At 42.0% G+C, this 24687-nt stretch overlaps 1 protein-coding gene across 4 annotated transcripts in view; it reads left to right on the top strand.

Annotated features, from left to right (window-relative positions):
• Positions 1-24687, top strand: part of DYRK1A (dual specificity tyrosine phosphorylation regulated kinase 1A) — a 129541-nt gene that overhangs the window by 282 nt on the left and 104572 nt on the right. Inside the window, exons 1-2 of one of the 4 annotated variants that reach the window (XM_019528927.1) lie at positions 64-83; positions 18105-18185. The gene's annotated coding sequence lies outside the window, so the exon portion shown is untranslated. Of the gene's footprint in view, positions 1-31; positions 84-18104; positions 18186-19057; positions 19111-24687 lie in introns of those variants that run through there. The other 3 variants (XM_019528928.1, XM_019528930.1, XM_019528929.1) reach the window with 3 other exon arrangements.

The raw sequence follows: 24687 nt of genomic DNA on the forward strand, positions 1-24687 counted from the left end.
GCTGCCGGGCCCAGGCGGCGCCAAACCCTCTTCCACCGCCGCCGCCTGAGTGACGAGGCCCCGAGCGCCGCCGCCCGCGCACGGTAAGTGCCGCCGGCCGAGGCCCTGCTGCCATCTTAGAGCGGGGAGCTTGGGCACGGCCTGCAGCCGTGCGGGAGAGGAGGGGGCTGCCCGGGCCTGGGCGGCGGCACCGGCATCGGCACCTGTTGTGGTGGCGGGACCCGGCTCCAGGCCGCTGGGCTGTTCCCCCCCGTGGGGACGGGGGTCCTCGGAGAGGCCGGACACAGCATCGCCCACCTGCTCCCCGCACTTTCCTCCCGGCCTGGCCCGGTTCCTCCAGCCCCGCAGTCAGCCGAGGGGGGGAAGAGGGAGGGGTGCTCTGGGCTCTCTGCCTTCCCATCAACTTGCAAATTGCCCCTTTTGGATTGCCCTGGGATTGTTTGACGAAGGGTCTTGAAGGCTTAGCCCTCCTGCTGCTCCCCAGCCATCAAACTGAGGGGTCTTGCATTTATGTTTTTAAGATAAGGAACATAAAGAAATTGTCACCCCCAACAAATCAGCAAGCTTTGTGTACTTCATCACAGCAGCTTCCCGCCCCCCCACCCCGATAATGTGCTATTATTTATGGCCAGTACTATAAATATTTTTGCAAGAGGGGTAGTCAGTGTCAAGCAGGGAGCATGCCAAGGTCCTGGAGGAGCAAACTTAACACGCTGTCACTAAGGTGACAACTTCTCAGTGGCTTTGCCTGCTTCCCTGAGAATGAGTGCTGGGGAGGACACCTGGGTGATGCCTGATGTCAAAAGTTGTGCATTTTGTTTGTGGTCGTAGTTAATAACCCTAAACATTAGTGAAAGCTGTTTAACTCATTGCAAATGAGAATGGTGTAGCCCTTCTGACGTGTTTGGCCAAAACTCCCCCCCCCCCCAAAGATATTATTGAAATAATTATACTTTTGGGGGATCTGAAGTTTTGTCAGTAATCCTGCAGATACCCACCTCGCGTTCCAATAGTTATCTGTCCATCACTATTCTGGATATATTCAGGGAAAGGCATAAATAAATAGATTACTTTGTAGACTAGTCTTAGTGTCATCAACTCATAAAAATGAAGTATTCAGAGTCTGGGCATGCATTCTTTTATTTGAAGTTTGCGTGTGTGATGTTAGACTTATGTTTTCGTTTCATTTCAGTTTTTTGACACGTCTCTAGCAACAAACGTTTAAGGTTTTATGCAATCTGTGCATGGGTATTGAAATTATTTTTAATAAAAAATTGTTCCATATTTGAAGTTGAATGCTTTCCTACCCTTCCGAATGAGACAGTTCCCTAATTTAAGTTTTCTAAATGTTTTTTGAATTAAAAGTACTTTGGTATTTGTTTCTAGGTGAATCAGAAGTATGGCAGAATTATAGTTACTAAATCAGGGTTTGTGTAGGTCTAGAATAGGGTGCCTTGAGATCCTTTAAAGGGTGCCACAGGGTACCATACAACGTTAGCCTAGTTATGTGTGCTGGCATGATTCACAAGATAAACCCATAGATTTCAAATAGGAATCCATAACAGTAAAGCTGTTGCGGTCTTTCTGAGTTCTTCGCATCCAAAGACCTGCTACAAAAAAAAAAAAGAAAGAGTGAAACCTAGGAATTGGGATTTTCTGAGGGCTGCCCTGAATCTCAAAAAGTTGAGAACCAGTGGCTCAGACCTTAACATCTTGGCTTTGCCCTTGTGGACAGGTGTAGAGAAACAGGAGCAAGGGTGGAAGTGGGTTTTTTGAAATAGCGAAAAAAAGATTTTTCTGCTTGCTATGTGTGCTCCAAAAGTACTCCAGCTTACAACCGATATTTCATTTTTGGTGTGAAGGCAGTGATGGAGTAGTGCCTAAGCATGTACCCATTTTTAGAGTGCTGTGGGCTTTATCTAGAATAGGGTTTAATATATGAGGTTAATTGATGCATTCTAGCTATTATTTTAATATCCTATGCAAGGCATTTAGTGAAGGTAGCATGTCCTATCTGGATGAAAGTTTTTAAAAGCCCATGTTTGCTAACACATTCTGATACCACACTTAAAACCTTACTCTAGATCAGGCCTTAGCAAGAAACTTGTGACTGTGTTGAATTATCTGTGGATGAAAGTAGTGTATGTTTTAATCTGTGGACAGAAGTAGTGTATGTTTTCAGCCTCATTAGTTTAACAGAATACTTTTTAATATAGAAGCTAATACATTTGCTTAGCTGATTCTGTTGCCCACAGCACAACCAGCAAACATAGGGGCGTATTAAACTTAGCTGAAAAGTGTGCCCCTTTTCCCTTATAGCATATATACATTATTCTGAATACAAACAGGTGGCTCATTCAAAGCTAAAATGTTCAGAAAACCACCTATACCTCTATAGTTTAGGTAATGTCTTCAGTTTCCCTTCTGAAACTCTTTATTTTGAGGTGTTCATAATGTCATACTGAAAGTTGTGTCCAGCTTAAGTTTGGAAGCAAGTATGACAGTTAGACTTAAAATGTGTGTGCATGTGCGAACACATGTGCAGCATTAATGTCTTTTGGGCTTTTGGATGATCCAAATGACAGTAATTTTTTTTTAAAGGATCCTTTAGAGTTGTTTCTCTGTAGTTAACGTCTAAATACTCTTGATGCCTTTTGGTTTTGAGAGATGGATGGGGAAACTAGTAAAAGTTCTGAGATTTCACTTACAAATGGCTGCAGTTGTTTGCAGAATATCATTATTTTCAGAGGACTGTGATGATGTCTGTCTACAGTGAATGCTTAAAATTGGTTTGATTTGTAAGTTGTTACGCAAATCTGAGTGGGATCATACCTGCTTTGCTGCTTTAGTAGCAGTACATTAGGGAGTCTTAACTTTTGACTGACTTTGGTTTGTGTCAGAACTTGAGGTTTCTTATAACTCGACTTTATGCAGCTTTTATGGGTTTCTTATGTATGTGAATCTATAGACTGAATTTGCCATAAGAACTAGCATTTGCAAGGTTATATAAAAGCTTTCTGATTTTGTTGTTGTCCTGATTTTGGTCATCATCACTGAAAAAATAAGGAAGCAAGTAATTTTGGTAAGGGGAAAATATTTTTATTGGTCGTAGGAAGGAGAATGGCATTCTTAGGAATGTATTCTTAGGAATGTAGTCCATTGATTTAAAAAAAAAAAAAAAAAAGTTACATGGAATAATTTGTTGTGAGGTGAGTTATCTCTATAAAAACTCAAGTAGCTCTATAGTTGCTTGCATGCATTGTCTCTTCCATAATATCGGTGAGTTATTTTTATTTTTTTAATTCTCCATCCCTTTTGCATACAGCATTTTACCAGCTTAACCATTTTTCCCGTTTAAAGTGCATTTAATTTATTTGTGTGTGTTTTTGCTGTAGACTTAATCCAGGCTCTTACCTGTGTTTTTGGCTAATGCCTTCTGTCATCCACATCCACCCCTTTTATTCAGGTTGGGAATACTTTAAAGCCCCAAGCCATCTTACCTGGCTAACCATGTTGGTCAGAGTGCATGTTGGCTTCAACTATCTGAAAGCTGGGCAGTAGGAGTCAGGCTAAATCATGTACATGTTGAAAGTGCCTTCTTAAAGTTCCCTCTTGAAGGACAGGCAAGTTCCTGTCAGCTGTGGGAGGAAAGAATTGTGTCCTGGTGCAGAGAACTATAACACAGCCCAATGAGAACTGGTGAGAGCAGAAATAGGGCACAGTACCATTGATATAAATTTACATCAAGAGTGATCAAGCCAGGGCTAAACAAATACAGATGGGATAACTATGGAATGAGAACACACCCTTTGAGTCTGCATAAAGGTGGATCACCTAGAACTTGTGACTAACATCTAGAGTGGAGTTCTGATTTCCCTTCTCAAGGAACATGATTAGTTTAAACTGGCTTCAAATTTAACGTTTGTAAAACTTCTTAAAATTTGAAGAGCACTAAGTGTTTCCATGCTTGAAATAATATAAGACAGCAGATGTCTGTAAATAAATACTCTGAAAAGTTTTGAAATTTAGATCCTGCAGCACTGAACACCTGAAAGTGACTAAATGAAAGCAAAATAGGTTTAATTACCTATTGCGGTCCCAGCTTAGAACAAACACTGTATATAATGTGCTGTTTTGAATTTTAATGTAGCAGGTTTGGGTTGGGGAGGAGGGGTGAGGTAAGGAACCTTAGGCACAGTTGAGTTAATTAGGAGCATCAGTGGTCTCCCTGTACTCTTAGACGGAATGTTTTCTAATCCTCAAAGAAGTATATAATGGAATGACATTGCCTCAAGTTGACTTTCTGAAGGAAAACCCCCCTGCAAATTGATGTCCAAGGACAAAAACATGCCCTAGTTTAAAACTTTGTTGAAATGCCTAGAAAAATCTGTTTTATTGAGGTATTTCCCATTTTTTTTGGTAACAAAATTTACCTTCTTAGTGAGAACTGTATTTTTAAATGTTAACACCATTAGCAAAAGTTGACTCATTTAAAACTTAAATCAGTTAATGCAGCTCACATCTAAAGCTTTATGGTTATATGAACAATACATTTTAAAATTTAATTTATGTTGAGCTGAACTTCGTGGGTTCAGATGCAAGTAGTTAAAATTGTTTGTTCATGAGAAAAAGCCTGTTTACTAAGCCTATGTGTGAATTTCCACTTGTCTTAGTGTGAGCTAAGCAAACTTCAGACAACCTTTAATTTACTCCGCTGGAAGGGTCTTTTGCTGAGGAGCCAATCCGAATTGTGTACATTCACTTCCTTTGTCAAGGAAGTAGATTGGTAGCATCTGAGATCAGACCAAGGACAGAGAGAACAACTGTTCAAAATAAAGTAATGGGGCAAGGAAAAGAAAACTTTGTTGCCTGGCAAACAAGTGCACGTGTTAAGTAGTGCTCCATTTATTTCATTACCTTGTACACATGGGGTTTACTTATATTTTTTGTGTTTGACTAATTATTGCTGTAGATCTTGTCACTTTATGTAATGAAATATAAAAGTGTAAATTTTACAGGTACAAAATCTAATCATAAAGCTGTCTTTAAAACAAAAAGCCAGCCATAATAGTACAAACCATTGGCTGTTTGGATCATGTTTGATTCTGGCTTATTTTTTATTATACATTTTCATTTGTACCTAAATATGCATTTACTTGATGGCATATAATACACAGGAAAGCTCATGTCCATGATCTGAAATATTCTTATGTATTTGATAATGTTATAAGTGGTAGTTACTATATTTGAAAATTTCCATGCGCATATCTGCAACTCTTTAGGGATGTTCCATTTTAATTCCAGAATAATATATTTAACATATGTTTTTCTTCTGCAATTATGGATCCATAGGTGTAACATCTTGCTTTTTCTCGTGTACACTGAATTAATTGTCATAATGGTTGGGAATACCTTTACCAAATTAGTTTACTTAATAGTATGTATTTTAATAAACTAAGGTGTATAACTTATTTATCTGCATTTATAATTGCACATTTGTAAGCAGTCCCATTGAAATAGGTGGTATACTTTGCTTAAGTGAAGATGTTTGTATGAGCGTTTTCCATGTAGGGCCTTTAGGTTGCAGCCTTGTCTTATTACCCCTTCCCTTCAACCCCAAACTGCATCAAAACTTTCTTTAGATACAATACAAGGAGAGTTGTTGACTACAGAATTTACATAGCTTCACTGTTGAATGGCTTATGAATGTTGACAGACTTTCATTGTTACGCTGTATATTTAATGTTTTATAAGCTTGATTCACTGGGCTTTTCTTATAAATGACTTGCATGGATTTTACCTGGCAGTAAATAGTATTGTATGAATGTTACATATATTCAGGGTTGAAAGGAAAAGATGTATAATGCTATCTTAGGAGAGATAAAATGGCTGTGTAACTGAAGCCTGAACAAGGGGCATGGTTAAAATTGTTTTGTTTCCTATTAGGATAGTAGCTTGAGACCCCAGGCAGGATGACATGGTGGTAGGTGTAGCATAAACCTTAAGTAAATATAGACTCAAGTTCAGAGTTGAGTCAGAATGTCATGATTGCTGTCTACCATCCAACCTAAATGTTTTCCTAATGTAGGGTTTATGGTATGAAATTACATGCGTTTTTTAAGTAAATAAAAACAAGCTATCATACTTTGGAGGTCTACTGTTTTGCAAAAGTTCAGTACGTCTAAATTTCATAACTTCATATATGACTAGAGGTTACAGATGAGCTCTTCCAAGAACCCCCTTTAGACATTTTCTGTTAGCATGGTATTTGCTGGGTACCATTGTCATACTGTATGCTTTAGACAACAGCATTTTGTAACTTTTTATATATTTCATAGACATTTGGGGCTGGAAGGGACCTCATGAGATCGAGTCCAGTCCCCTTGCCATAGGCAGGAAGTCAGCTGGGATCAAGTGACCTCAGCAAGAAATACATCCACGTGTTTTTTGAAAGAGTCCAGAGTAGGTGCTTGCACCACCTCTGGGAGGAGATTGTTCCAGACCCTGGACACTCGCACTGTGAAGAACTTTTTTCTTATGTCTAGTCTAAATCAGCTTTCCTGTAGTTTATGGCTGTTAGACCTTGTTATTCCTTGGGGAGCTCTGGTGAACAGCTGTTCTCCCAGGTCCTGATGCACCCTTCTTATATAGTTGTAGGCTGCCACCAAGTCCCCCCTGAGCCTCCTCTTTTCCAGACTGAAGAGTCCCAAGTCCCTCAGCCTCTCCTCATATGGCCTGCCCTCTAGGGCTTGGATTATTTGAGTGGCTCTTCTCTGGATTCCCTCAAGCTTCTCCACATCTCTCCTGAAGTGGGGGGCCCAATACTGGATGCAGTACTCCAGTTGTGGTCTCACCTGGGCCAAGTAAAGTGGGAGGATGACTTCCCTGATTTTACTTGAGATGCATCGGTGGATGCATGCCAGAGTTTGATTTGCTTTGCCAGCCACAGAACCGCATTGGTGGCTTATATTCATCTTGTAGTCAGTCAAGATCCACAAGTCCCTCTCGGTCATAGTGCTAGCAAGCGTAGCATTGCTAAGCCTGGAAGTGTTGAAATTTCTTACTACTGAGGTGCAGCTCTTTACACTTTTCTACATTGAAGGCCATCAGGTTTTGGTCAGCCCACCTTGAAAGTGTGTCCAAGTCGGCTTGTATCCCCCACCTGTCCTGCAGTGTGACCATCCTCCCCCATAATTTGGTATCATCTGTGAACTTGACCAGGTTGTATCTGACTCCTGACTCCAGTTCATTAATAAAGATGTTAAAGAGTACTGACACAAGTACCAAGCCCTGAGGGACTCCACTGGTCACTCTGCACCACATTGATTTGCTCCCATCAACTAGTATTCTTTGGGTCCGACCCTGTAGCCAGTTACCTAGCCATCAGACCATAAGATGATCAAGGCCACAGTTCCCCAGCTTAATCACGAGGACCTCATGGGGAACTAGGTCAAAGGCTTTCTTGAAATCCAGATATATGACGTTCATGTCATCTCCCTTGTCCAGGGCATGTGTTACCTGATCATAGAAGGTGATGAGGTTGGTCAGGCAAGACCTGTCAGTCACAAAGCCAGCTTGCAGCTAGAGGTGCACCAACACACTGGTTTGATATCGGATCGGCACCAATACAAAGAAAATTGATTGCATTGGAAATTGGCCTGATCTGGCCGATTATTTGGCTGATAAATGCCCATGCATGCATGCAGCTGCAGCGCAGCATGTAGGCAGTGGGGAGCATAGTCTGGCAGGTTGGAGAGCTGTGTGCAGATGGTAAGGTCTGTTGTGGTGGTAGGGATGGTGGGGGGTAAGATCAACGCCCCTCACTTTGAGGAAGGGAGTGAGCCAGGGCAGGAAAGGGTGCGGGGAAGGAGCTGCAGCTCATCTGGGGGGTGTGGGGACAGGGGAGTGGCTTCTGCTGCTGCGTGCACCCTGGGAGGGCATGGGGTGGGGAGGGCGGCATGTGCCCTGGATCTGTGTGGTGGGGTGAGCTGCAGCTGCGAGCTGTGGCCAGGGCTGTGCTGGGCTATTCCCAGTGCATGGAGGGCTTTACTCGGGGCTGCAGTTCTGCACTTGGGGCTGTGCTCCTGGTGGATGGTGGCGGGGTGCTGGGAGCGGGGGTTACAGGGTGGGGCTGAAGCCACCCCAGATTTTGCTGTAGACCCCTCCCAGCTCTGGCACCTGCCCCAAGCACAGTCCTTACATGCTGGGAGCGCAGGCCTGCCAGGGTGCACAGCAGTGGGAGCCACAGGTCCGCCCTGCATCCCGCTCTGCCCCAGCCCCACATCATCAGCACGGAGGACATTGATCTGATCCTCCACATCCCTTCCCCCAGTCCACCACAACAGACTTACCAGCTGCACACAGCTGTGTCAGAAATCGGACTGGTGTTGACCAATATGCCTCCTTAAAAATTAGCCATTGGTACTGGCCCCCAAAAGCTGTTAGTGCAGTACTGGCAACATCCATATAAACCCTCTTTCACTGTGTTTGTTCCTTTCCTTCTTCCTGTTGTTACATTTGCTATTACTTCATTATATTTCACTATAGAGTTAAGTTAGCTGCCATCAGGTTCACAACATATTCTTTCTTATGCTTTCCCAACTTGCTGTTCTAATAAGTTATTTGCTGTTTGTACATAGGGAAGCTGGATCTTTAGAGTAGAAATATTTGGCCACCTAAACTCAGGGGTTGGCTGTTGTTTTTTAAATTGAGATTGGTTTTGCTGTGGAATTATAGCCTATAAATATTTTTAGTGCAGGAGGCTATTATATATAGCAGTGGAAACTAGGAAATACCTGTGGGTTGCTTCTCAAATAACTTATAGTATTTCGTCAGGTAATTTACATTGTGTCCCATTGCTGTCAGTGACTGCATGCAGAAATCCATCTTTTGCAAAATATTTCCTCAAGGCTAAAGGTAAGGAGATTCTGAAATGGGGAAAACATTGTTTGTTTGGATGTGAAAAGAAATGATGTACTTTATCACCAGTCCTCCATGGTTTATGCCATATCTTTGCCTAAAGTTTCATTAAATATTATAAGGGAAATATTACTAAAGAATTGAAGCATGTGTGTCTTTTTTGATTTTGTTGCATGCTTTTAGCCAATGCTTTAACTCCAGATTTGGGTGCATTCAGTAACAAGTTATATCTTTAGTTTACAAGGTTCAGCTACTACACTTTTTAAATAATTCTCTCATCTGTGTAATTTAACAATGCTTAAGTGACTAATATATGCTTTGTTCCAATATCAGTTAAGTTATTTCTGATATTATGACAGTAGAGAAGTAGGGTCTACCATAACCAAATATATTTAGGTGTGAGGAAACTGTTAGCTTATTATTGGGTGGTAAAGAATTGTATGAGACAAATCTTTTTTGATAAGTACTTATCTTTGCAGTCTTAACATTGGATAAATATACTTTTTCATTTAGGAACGTACTTTAAATTGCAGTGTTAGATCAGACCAAATGATCAGCTTTCAGAGCATCTTGCTTGAATGGCAAATTGTCCATAAGTCTGTGTGGGTATAAGGAACTCTATCCTGGAATAAACTGTCCATAACAGAAACTTCTTCCTAATCCCAAACAGTTAGTGGCTGATTTGTCATGAAGTATAAGAGTTTCTGATCGCATACATTTTTATCCTGTCTTTTGTAATGAATGCTATTCATGTAATAGATTACAAATTTACAGTTTGTTACATTTTTGACATTGTGTAAATAATACGCTATGCAAATGATTTATTTTTATTAGCTTATATTTCTTGCCCTTCATTAGATGCAATCTTAATATGAAAGATGATCAATAGGATCTCTTTATTGACTGTCCTTGCATTGTTTTATTGTATGTGTCTCTATTATGCCTTTTTTCATTTGTCATCTTTCTGAATAATATAGTTTTTTAAACTGTTATTTTTCAATTCTTAGTGCCTAAATTCATGTTTTAACAAATAACTAAACTAGAGCTGATATTTCTTTTTTCTTCCCTATAGTGCTGACAGTCCTGTAGTTTCCACTGGCTTTACTATCATCTCTTAGTTTTCTGGCCCTCTTTTTTTTTTTTTTTTTTTTTTTTAAAAGAACCCTCCTTTATTTTAATGCCTTGAATATGGGAGTCATAATTAAGGCGCCCAATTAAATGTCATAATTTTGTCTTCAATTTTTTTTATACAGAATTCTTTTCATGTACCTTTTTCATTGTTTTTCCCTTGAACTCTTATATTTCTGTTTGTCTCGGTTATTGGACACACAATTTGGAAACAGGCAGGGTCCAAATTGCGCATAAAAAGTACTATAAAATACCAAAAATTGATAGAGAAATACTGTTTTTTTGCAAAACTTCATGGTGGTGTGGCACTTCTATTTGTATGTTTGTGTCACAGAAAGGATCTGATACTGGAAGGCAAAGTGACTTCTTTAAAACTATACAGCAAGTCATCGACGGAGTCAAAATTGGAATGCTGGATCTTTGGGCTTCCGGTTTTGTGCTTATTTCCTTAAAATCTATTGCTAAGATGGTAAGCATCAACAGTTACTATTGGTTTTAGTTGAAACTGGGAATAAAATCAGGCCTAGCATCTCATGAGTAGCAACTGTGAATATAATTAAGGGTCACCTCACAGTTTTAATTTAAATGATTCTCCTATCACCACATAGGCAATCTGTAGTAGACTTCTGGATAGAGGCCTGGTTCCCCTGTCTGACATTCAGTTCCCTTACCCATATTTCATCTCTTGTGGTCTTTTTCTTCATTTGCTACAGATCTTTTCAGTTCTGAAGAAATAATGCAGCAGTTCCTGACTTGCTGATCTGTTTGCTGAAATCATCCTGATCCTTGTGTGCAGTCCTGATCCTTTTTTTGTGGCTTATTCCCCCCTTGTATTCAGTAAAGCAAGGATTCAATGTACAAAATAATATGTAACCATGTAATTAAAACCTTTGTAATAACACTTTTGCACAAGAGGCAGAAAATTGTACGAGCAACCTTAATTCTGGCATTTTCTAAGTTTTCGTGAGCACTTTATCTTGCAACCTAAGTAACACTTTTTTTTTTTTTTGAAAGGCATTTTTATTTTTACTACACACAGAATCTAACACTGTATGTGCTGTCATGATACAACCCTCTCATTAACAAGGTTTGAGTTTGGTCTATCAGCACTGTACATAATGCAGTTGATCTAAAGGATTAACTACAAAGCTGATGGTAGGAATGTTTCCTTTTGTGGACGAGCCACTAGAGGATGCACAATATGGAGAAATGATGGATTACATATGCATGATTTGCTCTATTCATAAATAGCATTTTTTGTGTCCCGAGGTTTGGCAAACTTTCTCCAAGACAATGTAACTAAATAGCTTAAGCTTGCCTCTGTGATATTGGAAATTTGAGTTCTCTTTCCGGTCGACTTCCCTTTCCAGTCCCCTCATTAGTACGTTGTTCACAAAGAAGGAAGTGTCATTAGTTAATAAAATGGAAATTTATTAAGATATAATAAGATTAGCTTCTTGGTTTCCAGTTCTTCCCATAGACTGGGGTTGAGTGAACTGTCACTTACAGATGACATGTGGCTCCTCAAATAAGTCATTAAAAAAATTGTATGAGCTTCATGATCTTTGATTCTTGGTCATGGGCTTCTTGAAGTGTTGTGTCTTGTGGTTTTCAGCTCAGTTGAGATTTTTGGTTTGTTGCTGGAGGGTTAAGAAGTTTGGCCAGCCCTGCTATAGGCCAAAGGGTGGTTTAATTGAGGGAACTTGAGTGCCCATTCCATTTTGTCTCTGTCTTATTCAGAACAGTTGTGTGTAGTAAACTGAAATGGGACAGTAGGGTGGTATGGGTGCACTGTGAAGAGAACGAGGGTTTTTTGGCAGCAAACCCCGACCAAAATACATAAAAGAAAATAGTGAGAGGAAACACTGGCTTTCATGAACTCACAAGTTGTCCATATCTGATCAAATAAAGGTCCCCTTCTCCCTGCCAAACTTAAGATTCCTGCTCCAAACTTTGGAAGTACTAGAGCTCCTGTAGGTAAACCATTGGAAGAACATTTGTAATGGAAAATAGTGATCGACATACAGATAAGTTTAGGCATTACTACTGCTCCTAAAGGCAACAAACAGGAAGGATGTATTACTGTTAGGAGCATATTAAATGCAAGGATGTAAAACTGATTGATAAACCATCTAGATGAAAATTATATCTTTTTTTTTTTAATAACACACTTGCGAGAGTAATTCTTTAATTGGGAAGACAGGAGTGATACATCCCTAATGTTTCAGGTGTCTTAGTCTGCACTTGAACCATCGAAACAACCTGCAAATAAATGGGGAAACCAGACAATGTACTTGCTATTTCAAAGAGGAAAACCAGGCAGAGATTTTCCTTTCTCTCCTCTCCCCGTTTCCCTCCCAATCCTCTTTTGGCAACTGTTGTGAGAGACTTTCCTGGCCTGCTTCATATGTACCAAAGAAGCAAAACAAAGAGAGAAAATATTCTTTCTGTTCATGTCATTTTTACATTTCTAGTGGAAATATTAACTTGGTTACATTGCATGTGTTTAAAGTATCTATGTATGTAGTAGAAGTATCAATATGTTAAACCTGACATTTATCCAGTAAGACAGGAATAGAAAGTATATAAAAGTAAACTGTAGTTTTACTGTGCTTTACAGGCTTTCAAGCTTTGGTTTCCTAAAGGCAGCAGTAATTGTTGGGGTATGAACCACTTGCTTCCCTGCTACTTGGCATATACTATGTTGGACTCTACTCCCTTTGCAATTTCCCAGTCAGTCTCTTTAGTCATAGAGAGAGTTCCTGGCAGGTGCTGCATCTCTTCAGTTGCTGCTGTTTTTTCCCAGTTTCATCTTCAGTTTCCTTTTGGTGTCCTGGTTTTTCTCCTTTCTGCAGAGGTTCTTGCCGTGTGTATGGATTTTTAATTTTAGTTTTTGAAGATTTTGCACACTTCTGACTTGTGCCAACTGTGATGCACTGTTAAGTTTCTGGAGACAAAGGTAAATGGTTGCTTTTGCTTTCCATGCTCTGATGTTTGACTTTGCCTACTGTTGAGAAACCCACTGATTTATTTATTTATTCATTTGTTCATTTTTTGCAAAGTTTTGGTGCCTGATATCACCATGTTCCCCCTTTTGGATTTGAAAGCTTCTTGCCTTGAGTATCTTGAGGAAATCCTTCAAGATCCTGTAAAATCTATTTCCTTGGCTCTACAGGAGGAAGGAAGACAGTTAAGTGGCTTTAAGTAGCATCTATTTGGTAGAATAATCTCTACAGATGTGTGTACTCAGGAGAATGTGGCAGACAGACTATTGTCATAGGTAAAGCCTCCAAGCCTTCCTCGGGAAACCCTCCTAGAGATTCCTGGAAGTCTGGCATGAAACCAATTTGGAATGTTTTGAATGAAAATCTCTCTAAGCAAAAGTCTTAGTGGGCCTTGACTGCTAAATTTTGGGAATGTTCTGGCACAGACCCAGCTTCCCTCAGGCCTTGTGAAGCATCTTTAAATTCTCAGCAGAAGTCTTTAATACACTCTTCCCTCTGCTGGTATGGATTTGCCATAAGTTAAGATCAAGCAATAGTTTAAATCAGTGGTGCTAAATGTGCTCTTATTGGATAAGGCATCTTTTTCTTGTAGAGCTTCGGATGAGGAGCTGAAACAGTCAGCATTCTATCATCTCTAATGCCATCAGTTGGATTCAGCTTCTTAAGGCATATAGAATTTTCCTTCCATTAGCATTCAGGATAAAGTGACTTATTCAGGAATCCTGAGCAATGGTGGGTATTTGGGAACCTGAACAAATCATTTGGCACCTCTGTGCAATCCTGAAGGTTGCTTTATCATAGGGGTGGGTAAAATATGGCCGCAGGCCAGATCTGGCCCACCAAAGGATTTTGTCTGGCCTGCAGTGGATCTCTTGTTCCCACCTGGGCAACGACACATGGCCAGTTCTGCCACTGCTAGGAATGTAGCAGAGCTGGGGTGGCGCAGCGGTTGGCCTCACTTCGCGGCAGTGGCTCCTTCCAGTTGCTGCCACTGCTGGACCTGGACCAGGCCCTGCTGCCCAGGCACTCTGGCCTGCTTTCCTCCCCCCCCCCGCGCGTGTGCACGTGCGCACACTGGAGGTGGGACCCGTGCAGGCAGGGCATGTGGGGATTTTGGGGCAGTGACTGCACAGGGGCAGTGGCCGAGGCAAGCCTCAATCTGCTTCTGCATGGCCCTGTGAGTGGTGCAGAGTGAATTGTGGCCTTGCCCCAGGATTTAACCATCCCAGGATCCGATAGTGAGTTTTGGTGACAGGTGGGAGAAGGGTGTGGCTCATGACAGGCCACCAAAACTCCCTATGTGGCTACCACAATTCTCTTGGGACCAAATAGTTGCCTACCCCTGCTTTATCATCTTCATTATTTCCATCTTGCCCTGATTGGAAGCTGTTGGATCTCAAAGGGCAGTGGGAGCAGTGTTTTTCATAGAAATTAGCCTTTCATGCTACAGTTTGGTGCCTTTGGTTTCAGGCCATTGGCCCTTATATTTTCAGCATTTCTTATAGTGCGGCCCTTGGTGCAGCCAATATTTGTTTTTTCTGAAGCACTGCTGATATACTGTTGATATACTTTGAGTGTCTCAACAGTTACATCATCACTCAACCTCAAAAGGGAATGCTACTACAACTTGGAGAAACTGGGGGGCTCTTACGCTAAATACATCTGTGGTAGGACACCAATGTTGTGAGTGAACCTTTACCTTCCCACCAAGTTTTTTTAATTGTCAGCCGGCTTTGAGTCTCTTCTAGTAGAGGAATATGTCCAGGATATGATTAAGATACTTGAGCCAGTAATCTTTGTTTAATAGATGGTTCCTGTGCTCTTGTTTACTATTTTGGATCAGCTAATGGTGTAACAAGAAATTTACATTCTTTTTGTTGTGTCATTTGGACAACAGGTATATTTTTGTTAGGGGTGCGCTGATAAAGATTTTTTTTGTCCGACACCAATGACCAATTATTAACCAGCCATGTTGGCTGATACCAATCTGATTGCCGATAATGCAGCCCTGCAGCTTGGAGAGCAGCGTCTGGCCAGTAAGTCTGTGGGGTGAGGGAAGGGGTGTGTGGTGGGGCGTGGGGAATGCAGATGGAGGCCCCCATGACGAGGGAGGGAGAGGGATAGGTGCTGCCCAGCCGGGGTGGGGTGGGATAGAGGTGTGGGCAGGTCATTCGGGAGGAGGTTGACGGTTCCTGCTGCTGTGCACACCAGAGGGGAGGCATGGGGGGCATATGCTATTGTGCAATCACCTCTGTGTACATTACACAAACGCATGTAAATCAGGACAACATTTTTTTTAATTCAAATTAATGAATGTTGTAGATGTTTGATTTTTAGAATATAATTTGGTATTTTTCTGGTTCCAAGATGGTAAAACCCCTTGCTGAAAGGAGTACTTCTGGGGACAGGGGGAGGGAGTTCTGGTGGCAAAGGTCAGGGGTTAGGGGGTGGGACTTCAGGTCACAAGATAGTGGCCAGGGGCAAGGCATCTGTCAAGGGGTGGGGCTCCCCATGCAGCCCTCGACAGCTTGCCAGAACTCAGTAAGTAGCCCTTCAGCCAAAATAATTGCCTGCCCCTGAACTAGGGATATCAAGGGGAACCCATGTGGATGGACTCTTGTTGAAAGTTGGGCCCTCCAGGACCATCAGCTCCACATCATTGATTTGGAAAAGATGATGGTCCTAAAGGCTGTCTACTACTCTTGGTAGACAGAGCAGTGATGCTCAACCTTTTGGCTCTGCAAGCCAAACGAGTGGTGCTGGATCAAGCCCTGCACTGCCCCTGCCTGATCTTGCATGCCCAGATCAGGCTGTGAAGACTTATTTGGCCCTTGTGCACTGGGATTGGTCCTTGTGCCATCCTTTACACCCAATTTAGCGAGCAGGGCCATTGTGTTGTACCCATGGAGCTTTCCATGTGTCTGGAAGTTTGGCAGCAGAGTGGTGCCACCACTCACTCCACTGTCACCAAACTTTCAGACCTGTGGGAAGCCCAATGGGCTGGGTGATGTGACTCTGGGGTTAAGATCTGGCCTGTGGACTGGTGAGTAAGTCCCCCTGATCTATTCTACTATTTGGCTGGGTTATAAGATCAGGTCTTTATAAAGTCCTTTAGAATTTTGTGTCTCATTCCCCCTCCACAACAGCCTATTAAAGTTGTTAAATCTTTATCAGAAAGAGATGCTGCAGGAAATCCAGATACTGGATGACAGATACCTGAAACAGTATCATAACTCAATGAGTATTAGTAATAATAATGAAACGTGGACCCTTACTAAGCCTGTGTTTCATGGTCTTTATTTTGTCAGATTTGAGATGGTCATCCCAACAGCAGTTAGTTGTTTAATAGCGAGAAGTAATTGGCAGCATGCTCTTGACATTGAATGCACTTGGGAAGTATCTTATGTTTGTAATATAGCAGTGTCATTACATTTTGTGTTTTTGGGAATAAAATGATTACTATATTTTCATGAAATGTTTGGTGGTGGTGATGTCCTGCTAACATGAGGAAATGGTATTCCCACTACTTGAGCAATTAACTTACTCTCCAAGGCAATGTCCTTTTTATCAGGAGATCAGCTTGTGTCACCATTAGGGTGTTGGAGTTGTTAGTATTATTCCTATTAATGAATAATTTGACCCCAGCTGGTAATTGAAATACACAAGAGTACAGCTAGGCACAGTTTATCTGAATGCCCTCCATATGAGAGAATCTCTATGGACCTTGAGATTTTAGTGGAAATAAGCATCACATCTGGATAGCAGGTATATTCTGGACTTTTCTGTTCTAGTAGAAGTGATGCTATTTAGGATTTGATTTCAATTTAGGTTTTAGCACACGACTTATTTAAGATTTGAGTACTAAATGTTTCCCACCCAAGTTAGAACAGCTGTAAATATGTTCAGCTAAGGATACCAAGGGAAATCCATGTGGATGGACTTCTGTTAGAGGTTGCACCCTCTGAGACCGTCAGCTAGCTGCACATTGCTGTTTTGGAAAAGAGGATGGTCCTGAATTAATTTAGGTTGTTTGGAGACCTGGCGTGCCAAAAACATGATGTCCTTATTTAAGCGGCAGTCCAGCCTATTTGTTTTTATATAAACAAGCTTGATGACACCAGTTGTTTCCTGTGTTAGGAAATGTTTAAATTGGAAAGATTTCCATCTTCAGGATATCTTTGGTTACCATATATTTAACATGCAAACAGAGCTGATCCATAAAAGATCCTCAGTGATGGTCTCAGAACTGGAATGGTGGATAAACGTATTGATTGGTGAGGGACTTGAGCGGTGCAGGTTTTTTCCACCTGCTTGAACAGATTACCTTCTCATAGCACCTTAAAGGGAGATTGCTACCAAGCGATGTATTCTATATGAGGGGAGAACTTTACCTGTAACTTTTTCATCACGCTCCTAGTGAGGGTTGAGGGTTTTGGCAACACTTAGGAAATGCTTCATGATTCTGTTAGTCAGCAGAGATTTGATTTTCAATTTTGTTGCTGGTGGCTCAAGCTAGTACCATAAGAGAGAACTCTTTTGCTTCATCCCAACACAAGAGTCTTTTCTTTGGCAGCATTATGATTGTTATGAAGCTGAACAAATGTCAAGAACATCTTGAGTAGTTCTTGGGTAACTATTTACTAAAAAGCAAAAGTTAAAAATGGAGTAGGCTTGCTGGATGGTGACTTGCACAATTCAAAATTCTTAACATCTTTAAGTTTAGCTGTCAGAAAAACACAGATTGAAGTAGTTTACCTGCTAATATTTAATGAATTTAAAACTAATATCTGCAGCCTGTATTAGGTTCATGCAAGTTTTAGTGTATTTAATCATCCTCATATTAAAAAGCTCTTATGTCCTTGGATATTTGTAAACATTTGAATTTATTAATGCATGTTAACTTAAATTTAAGCTAGGAAAATCAGGCAAGAAATCATACACAATGTTACTGTGAGGACTAAATCCATTTGGCCATCTCAGTGAAGAATGTATTGTTTTTTTACATTACTTGAAGTCTTTAAATCAAGTTTGTTTTTGTTTTGTTTTTTAAAGCAAACTCTAAGTCACCCAGAAGATACGAGTTTGACATAAGAATTACTGAGTAAAATTCTGTGGCCTGTGTTTATGTAGAAGGTAAGACTAGTTGATCATAATCTTCTCTTTCGCTTTTTTTTATATTGAATGTCACTTTTCTTGGTAGCAGTGACTTTACCTGGCAGAGTGAGTGAGCTTTGGTCTCTTTGAGACTGATCTACGTTTATACCACCTTTTACAAGGTTAGAATGATGCTACAGATTCTTTATGAGATTTCTGTCCAAAATGATAACAGTTTTTATCTAAAGAAGCTTATTGTCATGTAATTGTGTTTCTCCACACCCTTATGCTTCCTTCTTTGAGGCTCTTTCTTCTCACTTTTGTGACTTAAAAAGTTCTCAGATTTCTACCTAATTAGCTCTGATCTTGATAAGAAAATACACCAACTTTTGCTTCCCTTGTAACCTATTCTCAAGGCTTTGTAATACATCTCCATAGGTAGGCTGCCAGCTCATACATTAATGAAAGTATATGTGTTTGAATATTGGACGTATACTTCCTAAAATTATTTTAGTAATTCAAGTCAAGTGGAAGCTAATGGCTTAATAACAGAAGCTCCCAGTTTTGAAGTTGGACCCAAAAAATTGCTTTCCTTTTGAGTTGATCAATTTTCACTTCCATGTTTTGATGGAGTTGGTCAGTTCACTTAGTTTTCCAGGCAAAATTTCCTAGAAAACAGAAAGTAGTGTTGTAAAAGGGCATTTCAGAATTTTTGTATATCTTAAAGTATTTAAAATGGGCAAAGGTTCTTTTCCTGTTTTGTCTTTCTATCTCTGATTCTTCCATTCCCCCACGGATGTTGAAACGGTCTTGCAGTCTTATAATGTTTATCTGCATAATGTTTAACATCCCTTTGAATGAAGGGTTATAATATTTGTCTCCTTTCCATCCTATTTAAAATAGATATGGAGAAAGACCAAGGATTAATTCCACAAAAGGAGTTGGGTGTTGCAACATGTAACTTGTAGGTATCTGCCTCCGAATGGAATATGAACCTTGAGTTTGGCATCTAAGTTTGCTGTAAATGTGTGTGTTATATACATTAAGATGCCCAAAAATGTGATTTTTTTTTTTTTTTTTGCAATACACAGCACACTGAACAGGCAGCTGCTGCCTACTCTGGCAAATAGGCAGTACTGAAAAGAGGGATGTGTCTTAAATTCTTTTCCTTTCTGGCATTTAGAGAACCCTACAACATATTTACAATTTGGAACTTTCTTCTGGAGTTAGGTACGTACGCTGTTCTCTTCAGAAATGAAGGAAACTTATAAGGCATAGCTAGGGGAAGAGGAACTGATCAAGTTGTTTCCCTTTATACAATAGCCAGGAGAGGTAGACTTGAGTTATATATTTTTCTCTGCCTTACAGGATTTAAACCTACGTCGCTCGCCTTGAGATTGTCTTGATCGTCTGCGTGTCAGTTGCTTAGTTGTGGGAAACCCCCCTATCAAAGTTTGGCCACTGTGCAGATAGGCATTTGAGAGCCAGTACAGGGAGGAGGCACAGTCTAGTAATTAGGACAGTTCTCTCCAGGTTCTGAATTTGGTCCTTGCTGTGAGGACTGCTTACTAGGGTTGTACGAAACAGGCCATATTCAATTTGGATTTGGGCCAGATTGGGGACAGTGATTCGATTTAGTTGATTCAGATCAGTGTCTGCGATCTGATTCGGCCAAATCCGAATCTGAAGATTTGAAGCTGATTCGGCGAATCAGTGATTTGGTCATAGATGCAGCTTTAAATGTTTTGTGTTTTTTTTCTACAAACCTTGAAGTACCAGGCGTGGCTCGTGAATGCTGCGATGCTGGGGCAGATGGAGCATTCCACAGGAGTGCTGGGGGGCCTCCCTTGTGTTCGGGAGCTAACTGGGAAGTGGACTAAAGTATTTCTGGTCCACTTCTGGGTTTGCCACCTAGTGTGTGGGGGATCTCCTTGGCTTGGTGATCAGCCATGGGGGGGAGGGGGGGGACCAGGTACTCCCCTCCCTCCAGAACCAGGAGGCACCAGTTGCCAAGCTGGGAGGTGCAGGAGGGACCCCCTATACACTCCCCGGTGGACCAGAAATGCTTCTTAAAGCTGTGCTGTGTCTATATCTGAATTGCTGAATCTTTCTGAATCTCTCCGCATTATTTGGAACCCTCCAAATCAGACTTGGAGAGATTTAAAGGGTCTTCTGATTCGATTTGGATTCAAAGAGTCAGCCACCGAATCGGGCTGAATCTCTACCGAATCAAAACAGGGACTGAAGCTTTGCACAGCCCTGCTGCTTATGTATTTCATGTGAAACAGGCCTTGGATAAAGATAATTGTTGGGAGTGGAGGGGAGGGAAGAGCTGTGAGGAATTGAAGGTGATGACAAAGTTCAGAATATTGGTTTGGATACACATAGAGTCCTTCAAAAGATATGAGTCTAAGACTAGGTATGTTTCAAGGTGTTCTCCTTGTTCATGCTACATTTTGTTTACACAGTTGTAAAGATGTTTTGAAACTAATGCGGTATATGGTTTATTTGATGAGACTATGCTGTTGTGTGCGTCTGAGTGCGCACAGAAAATTATTGAGAAATGAATTTTGTCCTTAAATGCTTTTCCTTGCTGTCATCTCTAAATTGAGGTTTGGGTCAGTGCATTGCTGGAGTTGCCTTTACGTGTGATGCGTGTCTGGAGCTGTTGTAATACGTCTACACTGGAGGATGTTCTACTCTGAAATTTGAGGTTCTGTCTCCTTCCCTCCTCCTTGGGTAATATTGGGCCTGAGTTGGATCTTAATAATGTTCTGAATGTCTATCAGTTTGCTCTAGCTTTTCCTGAGGGCATATTTGAGTAGTAAGAATTTTAGATTTTCCTCCAGAGGCAAATTGTCTCTTAGTCATATTGCTGTCATATGTCAGCATAGATTTTTTTTAATCCATATTTGTATACATGAGGCTGTAAGGATAGGTACAAACTATGCAGATAAAAGAAAAGTGTTAGCTAATTCTTTAGTATTTTTCATGTATGATTAGGGATTAATCATGATGATGATTAATAATTATTCCCTAGAAAAGAGGTTAAAATGTATCCTATGCACTTGATTTTGGCTGAATGAGATCTGGCAAGTTACAAAGTCACATGGGGCTGCTTACTTTGCCATCATACCTTTTTTCTGTATGTAAGTGTTAAAAACAGGCTAGATTATGTTATTATTCTATATAAGTATTTGGTTGCATTTCAGTTGAAAGTCTGTGAAGGAGGGACTATCTTTGTATACTGTGATTGTAAATAGCACAAGCACAATTGGGTCCTGAGCCATGACTAGGGCTTCTAGGCACTACACAAACACAGCAATATAATGTAGGTATATTGGAAGGGAGATGTTCACTGCATAACATGTTTTAGGCCCTTTTACATAGATTTCCTCCTGTGAAAGCCTATATGGTTAAACAAAAAGTATATTCTTCAAAAAGTAAATGCATTTGATTTATTTAAACTAGAGATGCACCGATAAAGATTCTCTTGGCCTATACCTATAGCCAGTTATTCACCAGGCATATTGGTCAATATCAATCCAGTAACCGATTTACAGGAGCACGGCCAGACAGTGTGGAGAGCAGCTCCCTGTAGGTAAGTCTGTGGATGGAAAGGGGTGTTGGGGAGCATAGTGGGGTGTTGGGGAGCATAGTGGGGCAGATCCCCATGATGAGGGAAGGAGGGGACAGGGGATGGGATGGGGGGAGAGGGGGCGCTGCCAGTCTGGGTAGTGAATGGGATCCTGGGGTGGGAAGCAGGACAGAGCCATGGGTGGCTTGTCCAGAGGATCAGTGTCCTGGCACTTAAAAATGGTGGCAGGGGTGATTAGAAGTAAAGCTTGTCAAATGAGCTTTAGTTCAAGTACTGAACTACATGAGCCCACAGTGAGCAGTCCGCCTCCTCTCCATGCACAAATCCAAGGGGGCACATGCCCCTGCTCTGCCTCCCTCAGGGATGCACACAGCAGCAAGGCGCTACCACCCCTTCCTACCTCCCCATGCCCACTGGGCGAGCTACCTGTGGCTCTGTCCTGCTCCCCACCCTGGCCCTGGGTCCCATGCACTGCCCTGGTTGGGCACTGTCCCCAGCCCTTGCCCCTGCCCCACTCCCTCCCTCACCGTGGGGGCCTCAATCAGCCCGCCTCCCTCCCCACACACACACCACCTCCCTTCCTCTCCACAGACTTACCTCCAGTGCCGTGCTCCTCATGTTTCATAGTTTCATAGTTGGTAGGGTTGGAAGAGACCTGAGCAGATCATCAAGTCCAACCCCCTTGCCATGGGCAGGAAGGAGTACTGGGTCCAAACGACCCCAGCAAGGTGTTCATCTAGCCCCCCTTAAATACCCCCAGGGTAGGAGCCTGCACCACTTCTCTTGGAAGTTGGTTCTACATCTTAGCTGCCCTGACAGTGAAGTAGTGCCTCCTGATGTCTAGGCTGAATCTACCCTCTGCCAGCTTGTGACTGTTATTTCTTGTCATTCCTGGTAGCGCTCGGGGGAATAGGGGCACCCCCCAATGCCGGCTGATTTCCCCCCTGACAAGTTTGTAAACGGCCACGAGATTTAGTAACCATTCCTCCTTTATCAGCCAGGATACCTCCACTACTTGATAAATAAAGTGTATTATGACTGAACTTGTCCTAGTTACAATGCATAGTTGAATTGTAGTCACACAGTAACTTTTTAATAATGCTTCATGGTAACTGTGGTGTGTCAATATCTACACACTAAATCGTCATTGTATTGCTATCAGTTAATTCTGGGCATATCAGAGCAAGGAGCTTGTAGTGCTTTATGCTAGAGAATCCCCAGGACATGCAGAACATTAGCATTCTGGGATGTGACACCATATAAATGTGCTGGGGAAAAGGGAACCATCTATGTTGAAGAATAAGTGCCATGATTGTTTATGGGGAAAAAATAATTTGCTAGCCTAGGCTGTTAAGGGGTATGTAGGCTTCTCTGGAGGCTTTTTTGTAGAAGATGAGAGACACTGATGGATCAGCCCTATAGTAAGATATCTTTGTCTAGGCTACAGGTGGATATCGGAGTCCTTGCTGAAAAGAGAAAAGAAACCCCAGAAGATATAACTCTGAACCTAGCCAGCTCTGCCTTTCAGTGTGGTTGATTCTGAGGTTGTTTAAAAACTTTGTGAGGCGTGCAATCAGGTGGAAATGCAGAAGTGCAGCTGGATCTTGTTCTTATTTTTCTTCCAAACTTTGTGAAGCCTGAACTGATATAGGTCAGGTTTCTCTTTTCCAAAGTAAACTCTTATTCACCCAGTTAAGCACTGCATTCTCTGCTTCTCATGGAGACGGTGTTGAGCTCAGTGATTCTCAGGGTGTTGGGGCACCCAAAGGTGCTATAAGATCCTTTGAAAGGTGACCTTAGGTATGAGGAGATAAAGAGATAAATGCAGGCTTTTCCCTGCCTGGTTGTTCCTTTGTCCCTACTGCCTTTGCAATGAGAGAGGCACTGTAATAATTAAGTTTTTGAAATGGGGTGCTGCTCAGTTCACAAAAGTTTTGGAGGGGCACTTTGATTCTAAAAAGGTTGAGAACCACTGTTTTGGCTCTGTGGGGGAGAGGACTTCCCAGCATTGTTGGTAGTTCTGCAGTTTTGAAACAATCAGATGAATATTCCCTTGTTTATAAAAGCTTGTCTTTTATGAGCTACAGAGTATTTATGATTTAATGACTCGAAGCTATGCCTTCTCCGAGTCAAAGCCCTGGATTTCCTCAGGACAGTTAAAGTAATACCTTGGTTAATGAATCGTCTGGGAACGAAGCTCCTTTTATAATGAAGTCAGCCTTTTTTTGCAAAAATAATCCATTAAAGAAATTTTTTTTGAGGCAAATGTGGATTTCTCATTTTACCAGAGAAACCTGCGGATTTTGCAATGAGCTGTCTGCAGGCTGGCAGAGTTCCAGGCTTCAGAGAGCTGGGAGGGAGTGGGAGAAGGTGGTGAGACAGGGGGCGCCATGTGTATCTATATGCACGTGGCCCCATGCAGCCTGCAGAACAGCTCCAGCAGGTATGTAGTGGGGGTAGGGGGGGAAAAGAGTGGGCCCTGAAGGGAGGGACTGGGGATGCTGGCCAGCTAGGCAGTGCTTGGGGCTTGGAGCTTGGGGCTGCAGTGGGCAGCTGCAGGGTCCTGGTTGAGAGCAGGGCGGGACTGCGGGAGCCCACAGCAGCGAGCAGCTTTTCCGCACAGCTCAGCTGCTGCCTGCTGCATCAGGTGGCACCCACCGGGCTGTGGAGACCCTGGGGGAGGGAAGCAGGGTGGCAGGGAACTGGAGGTTGAAGTGGAGAAGTTGCTCCCCACTGCGAGCTCTGTGCTGCCCTGGCAACACACCTCCTGCACATGGGGCTGCAGTGAGAACAGCAGTGCAAGGTTGTGTCCCTCAAAACAACAGCACGCATGGGGTCGTGTCACCAGAGCAGCGTGGAGCTCGCAGCGGCAAGGAGATCCCCATGTTGCCCCACTGCTTCCTGCTGTGCCAAATTGTGCCCACTCCTTTGTCTCCAGTTCCA

Source organism: Crocodylus porosus, unplaced genomic scaffold, assembly GCF_001723895.1.
Source record: "Crocodylus porosus isolate Cpor-Errol unplaced genomic scaffold, CroPor_comp1, whole genome shotgun sequence".
Taxonomy (NCBI): Eukaryota; Metazoa; Chordata; order Crocodylia; family Crocodylidae; genus Crocodylus; species Crocodylus porosus.